This window comes from Ixodes scapularis, unplaced genomic scaffold, assembly GCF_016920785.2.
Source record: "Ixodes scapularis isolate PalLabHiFi unplaced genomic scaffold, ASM1692078v2 PGA_scaffold1__304_contigs__length_218370807, whole genome shotgun sequence".
NCBI classification, from domain to species: Eukaryota; Metazoa; Arthropoda; class Arachnida; order Ixodida; family Ixodidae; genus Ixodes; species Ixodes scapularis.
Window position 1 is genome coordinate 191,783,902 of NW_024609846.1, and position 6,000 is coordinate 191,789,901.

Genomic DNA, 6,000 nt, shown 5'->3' on the forward strand with positions numbered 1-6,000 from the left:
AGCGAGGAAACTGAGGACGATGGCGAGCGCGAGCGAGAGAAGAGCGATGGAACTGGGAAGTAAACAAAAAACCTAATTCTCTGTCTAATAATGAAATAGATGGTGCGCTAACACACTTGTCACTTCCACTGTAGGAAATCTGGGCCGCCTCAGAAATTTCCCTAGTGAGTTTGTCTTTGTTGCGACCTTTTATCTCAGTGGCACCAAAATTTGGTTTACACCCACATTCTTTACAGTGTAGGGCAAGGTGCGCTCCGCTTGCTGAATTCAAAAAGGCTCCGTGTTCCCTCAGTCTATCATTTAGACATCTAACCGTCTGTCCGATATATACTTTCCCGCAAGATAACGGGATGTGGTAAACCACTCCCGTTGAGCAAGGCCCCGCAGGGGGCACCTGTGAAAGCAGGTGTTTGGAGAGTGGCGTCTCCACGGACCCCGAGCCATGCGGGTTCGCCCGCCCACGTCTGGCTGTGCGTGGCTTTCCCGTGTCCGGGGAAAAGGGCATCCTGGTGGTTGAGCCGAGCCCGGGGTAGGTTTGGACCCTTTGGGGCCCCCCGGGCGAGGCAATACACCACTTCGGCCCCCGCTTCCCGTAGACGGGTGTCCTGGCTTGGCCCGACCAGGATGATTCAGTCAGTCGCCACTTCTACTATCCCCTCCCTTCCTTCACCCTTATCTTCTGATCTTTTTCACTCTCCTCATTTCTCTTCTTTCCTTTTTCAACTCCTTTGGCGGCAGGGGCTAACCTTGGGTGGTGACAGATACTCTCGTCCGGATCCACACCTGGTTATAGTTTCTGGGTAGTGCTAATAGAGTAATGCTTCCAGCAAAGCCATATTTTTTATGGGGTGTTACCTATTCCCTCGTTGGGCTCCGTGGTGGGCGGCGCGCCACAGATTCCGAACACTCCTTGCCCTCTTATGGCGCCCCTCTCTTCCAAACCCCGTTCGGGGCACGCCCTTAAAAGGCGCTGTCCTGAACACAAGACCATCGAAAAAGAATCTGAGATAGAAAGTTTTACGAAGTTTTTCGTTGTTCATTCTCTTGATGAACAGAAACCCGTGTCAAAGTTATCACCATTTGTTTTAGCCAAAGTACTTGAACACCTTGTAGGGTTTTCCTACAAGGCTAAAAAACTCCACTCCGGAGACCTCCTAGTGGAAGTAAACAACAAAAAGCAAAGCGAAGCACTTCTCAAGCTGAACACCATCCTTGAAGTGAAAGTGTCGGTAAGCCCTCACCGCACACTTAACACTATCCGTGGAGTCCTCTCCGAGGACGACTTCTTGCACACTAGTGAGGAAGAACTCCTCGAGGGACTCCAAGGTGGCGGTGTCGTAGCAGTAAAACGCATTATGTTTAGAAAAGATGGTGAAGAAGTGCCTTCAAAACATGTCATACTTACTTTTGAGAGGCATACACTACCAGAAACAATCAAGGCTGGATACCTGAACTGCCACATCCGCCCTTATGTCCCCAACCCCCAGCGGTGCTTCCGTTGCCAGCGTTTTGGCCACGGAACACGCAGCTGTCGAGGGAAGGAGGCATGTGCGAAGTGTGGCAGACAAGATCATGTCTCTGACATTTGTGAGAATGTTGCCCACTGCATTAATTGCAATGAACCACACCCCACTTATTATCGTGGCTGTCCCATCTGGAAGCAAGAAAAAGAAATCATTGCTATCAAAGTCAAAGAAAACATCAGTTATATCGAAGCTAAGAAACGGTATTCTTTTATGTCGAAGGGATCCTACGCCGACGTGGCGCGCAGGGGTCTTGAGCCACGTTCGGAATCAAGGGCTACCCAGGTCTCACCTGAGGTTCTGGAGGCAGCCCTCAAGGCCCCAAACCCCCAGCTAGGGCAGCAGTGCCCCCCTCCTCCTGGAGGGAGTGCACAGGCTGCTTCGCTGGTTCCAGACAGGCCGGCAAATGCCGTACCTGGTCGCACATCGCGGTCCTCTTTTGGGGAGAAGGGGCGAAACTCCCGCCCGACCTCCGCAGAGAGGACCTCCTCTTCGAAAGAGCGGCGCAACCCTCGTGCCGCTCCCCCAGTACCCAAGGGGCCGGAGGAGGCAGAGTTGAAAGATACTCTGCCCAGCACCTCTGAGGTTAAGGCGCATACCCGGGAGAGCTTACACGGGGCTGAAAAAACCAGATCTACTTGGAACTTAGTAGCGACTCTTTTTAAATTGTGAGAAACCCCATGTATATAGGGCATGACCTCAAATTTTTTTGGTCCCTCCAAGTGACCCATTGTTTCCTTAGCCCGCATACGCAAGGCCTTCAACATAGACTCTGCTACCGCCCTTATGATGGAAGGTGGAAATCCTGCTCTCAACAAACGTTGGGCCTGTGAATCAAAGCTACTCTGAACTGTGTGAGCACAAGATTTCTCAAGTGATGATCTCAGGCATGTCCTCACTATGCCTCTCTTAACTATTTTGGAATGGCTTGAATCAAAAGGCAGGAGGGCTTTTTTTGAGCGGGGTGCGTACTCCCAGCAGAGGTGGTCTAGCTGGAATGACAATGTTATGTCAAGGAATTGCAAAGATTCCCGCAGTGGAAGCTCGGTTGTAAATGTTAAGGTTGTGGAGGTGGCACGAAGTTTCTAAAATCCCGTTGGTGACATCTTCAAGAAGAACGCCAGGAGTAAACTTTTAATTAAAAGGACTAAAAGTCATCCACATATCTGAAGACTCGGACCCGTTTGTCGTCAGCGAGTGCTTGCACTAACAAACGGTCAAATGCAGCCAAAAAGATTTCGCATAACACTGGTGCCACACTCGAACCTATGCAGATGCCTTGCCTCTGAACTACAAACTTTACTTCGAAGCCCACACTGGTGGATGTTAGATAAACGGACAAAAGTTCTAAGAATCCATCTACTGACACACCACAGGCATTCTGGAACTGAACCGTTCCGGAGGTTTCGATGCAGTTCCTCACCGCGACAAAGAGTTCATCATGGGGTATCAAATAAAACAGCTCCTCAATATCTACGGCGAATCCACCATTCACACCACACAGGCTTTCTTGTAGGGCTTCGACGAGTCGCTCGCTCGCCATCGTCCTCAGTTTCCTCGCGATCCCTATCCCGCTTGCGCTTGCCACCGTCCTTAGGTTTTCTGCCCTCAGCGTGCCCATTCGAGCCAGTGATAGCGCATCTCAGCGGCCCACGTGCACATTGCATTCCTTCGTTAAAGGAAGTGAAAGATTAAAAATTCAGTTGTAAGTCTGCACCTGTGTTGTGTTGCTCGTTCCTTTCTTGTGTCCCATCTTTTTTGCGCAGTTTTCGATCTTAAATAAATAATGAGGACCGGCAGAAGCACAGCAAATATGCAACAACAAAAATACATACCTGTATGTTTGAGTGCCAACACTGTAAACAAAAGAATCAAAGAAGACTACCTCATTTTGATACGAGACAATGGAATAGCCACTAGCACATGCAGTATCTTTACTTTTTATATAATGTGCTTCCAAAAGTTTGTGTCATGGTACCTTTGCTTGTGCCAAAGATTCTGAGCTTGTGTAGGAGCGGCTCACATGCACAAGTGAGAAAGTAAAAAGATATGTGCGTGCTTCCTTTATTTGTAATAGACAGCTTAGGTTTCCTCGCACATTGACACAATCGCATCTCTAAAAATTAAAAAAATCTAAGGGCACTTCAAGAGGTTGAATTAACACTGAACATAACAGACAGATGCCCGAAGCTGTGCCGTGCTTTCACGAGGGTGTGCACAACGTTAAGAAGGTATAGGGTGCTCAAGGAGCTTTCTGTGCTACGAAAACTTGCGGGCATCTGTTCCCCTACACATCGTGCCTCTGACAGGAGCTCTGGCTGCCAGAAAAAATATGCCAGGCCCTCTTTGGGGGGAGGCCTGTAAGGGTCATACAGGCCATCATGTCAATGAGCGTGGAGACCTAAGCCATCTATTACAAATAAAAGCATGCACCTGCCTTTTTACTGTCTCACTTGCACACATGAGCCACTCCAACAGAAGGTTAGGATCCTTGGAACAAGCAAAGGTACCACGACACAAACTTTTGGAAGCAGATTATATAAAAAGTAAATGTATACCACATGGTGGAGCCTTTTTCATTGACTCATGTCAAATTGGGATGGCCTCCTTCTATTCTTTTCTCTATGTTGTTGGCACTCTGACGTATGATTCTGTATTTCTCTTGTTGCATGTTGCACTTACACTGCTTACACTGTTTGCCGAATTCTCATGGCAAATAAACCAGATGACTGTGTAGCACTCATCCTGTTGTGGTGTGTCTCTGCATCTGTCCTTTCTAGTGCTGTGATCTGTTCAGGTGTCTCTAACCAGCTAGTCCAACAGCAGGTCTCGTTAGTCTTTGTCTTGGCTGAAACAAGTGGCTCGGGTTGAGGCCTGAAGGCAAAGTCACCAAACCGTTGCAACTAAACCCGGTGACTGCCTCATTTGTAACCGAAAGACGAGATCCACAGAGAAGCATGAGAATGTGAAGCAATAGATAAAAACATATGCACATGAAATGAAACTAATATTTCTATGGTGACATGTAATCTACCAAATATATCACACACCTGTGCATATGCCCACATTTCAAATGGTTTTAAATTTTACTATTTCCTGAAGCATATATACATATGCAGAAATTCACCCTAAGCAAGTTTTCAACTGCAAATTGCTTTCAGTTATATCATAGCGTTTAATAAGTAATTCCTCAGCACCTGCATGGCACATATAAGAATTATGTCTTGCACATAAGAGCCTTAGATGTTGGTGAGCCATGAAATTTGCTGCACTTTAACATTGGCTTGCAGTTTGCAACAAGTCACCCACGTCAACCACAGCTCAAGTATTTAACTGCATCTGAAGTCAATGCGTTAAGACCCTCACTGGCTGGCTTGCTTTATTCCAGCAATTCCTAGCCATATGGCTGGCTGTATACAAGGCTAGCTCAGAAATGCAATGATGTTTAGATAAGTTTAGATACCTTAAAGGAGACCGAAGTTAGTGTATGCCTACATTACCAATATTTATTCAACTTACGTGGAGAGGACAAGGCCAGACGGTGCGATGGCGTATCGTCATAGGTTGTGAAGACATCCTCAGGAGTTTCGGCCTCCGGGGCTGGAATTTCAACAAGCAAAGATGCCATTGCATTAAATATATGTTTCTCTGCTTCAAAACAATTTTCCAGACATTTGCAAATTAATACACACCTGAAAACTCTGACGTTTCAAGTGTTGATGTTTCTTCGGCTAGCCGAGATTTCTTGAGGGCCTTCTTGTAGGTTTCTAGTAAATGAATTCAAAGAACCTCACCAGAAATACTTTTAGAACACAATAAAGGCATGCCCTACAGAAAAGACCTGTATTGTTAGCGATTAAGCAATTTAGCACATGTTTTCCCCAAGCTCATTCATAGAAATATTAGATTGTGAGAACTCTTGTTCCGCAGAACTAAAATCAAGCTTTTACAAATTTTCAGCTTATTCACAACAATGCAATGGAAGCTCATGCACTCATTTTGTAAATTTATATCTAGCTTTCTTGTTATAGTTATTCCACAAAAATTTAAGGCAAAGAATTACATTTTTGGAGGGGAAGAAAAAACTATGAACTATCTTGATCTGAGTTAGCGGGAACACGGGAGCGCATGGCATCGTACCCTATCAGAGCGCTCTACCGGTCAAGCGCGCAACTGCTGGGCATGCGTGTTACGCAGGCGGTGATATTACCTCCTCATCGCGCGCATCATGTCATCGCGGCGCTCGTCTGTCGTCTGATACGCGCGTAGTCTGCTATGTGTGTCGTCTGACACACGTGTCGCCCGCTACGCGCACGCTACTGGTGATAGCAAAAAATTCAGTCTATCCAACAGGTGGCGAACCCTACATTACAAGCTCCGCCAATGTGCTCATCTGTTCCTAAATATTTGTTAAAACAAATAAGAATTGTGGGTTTTTCTTATATCAATCACGCCAGATTTGCTGAACCCGCTTCCT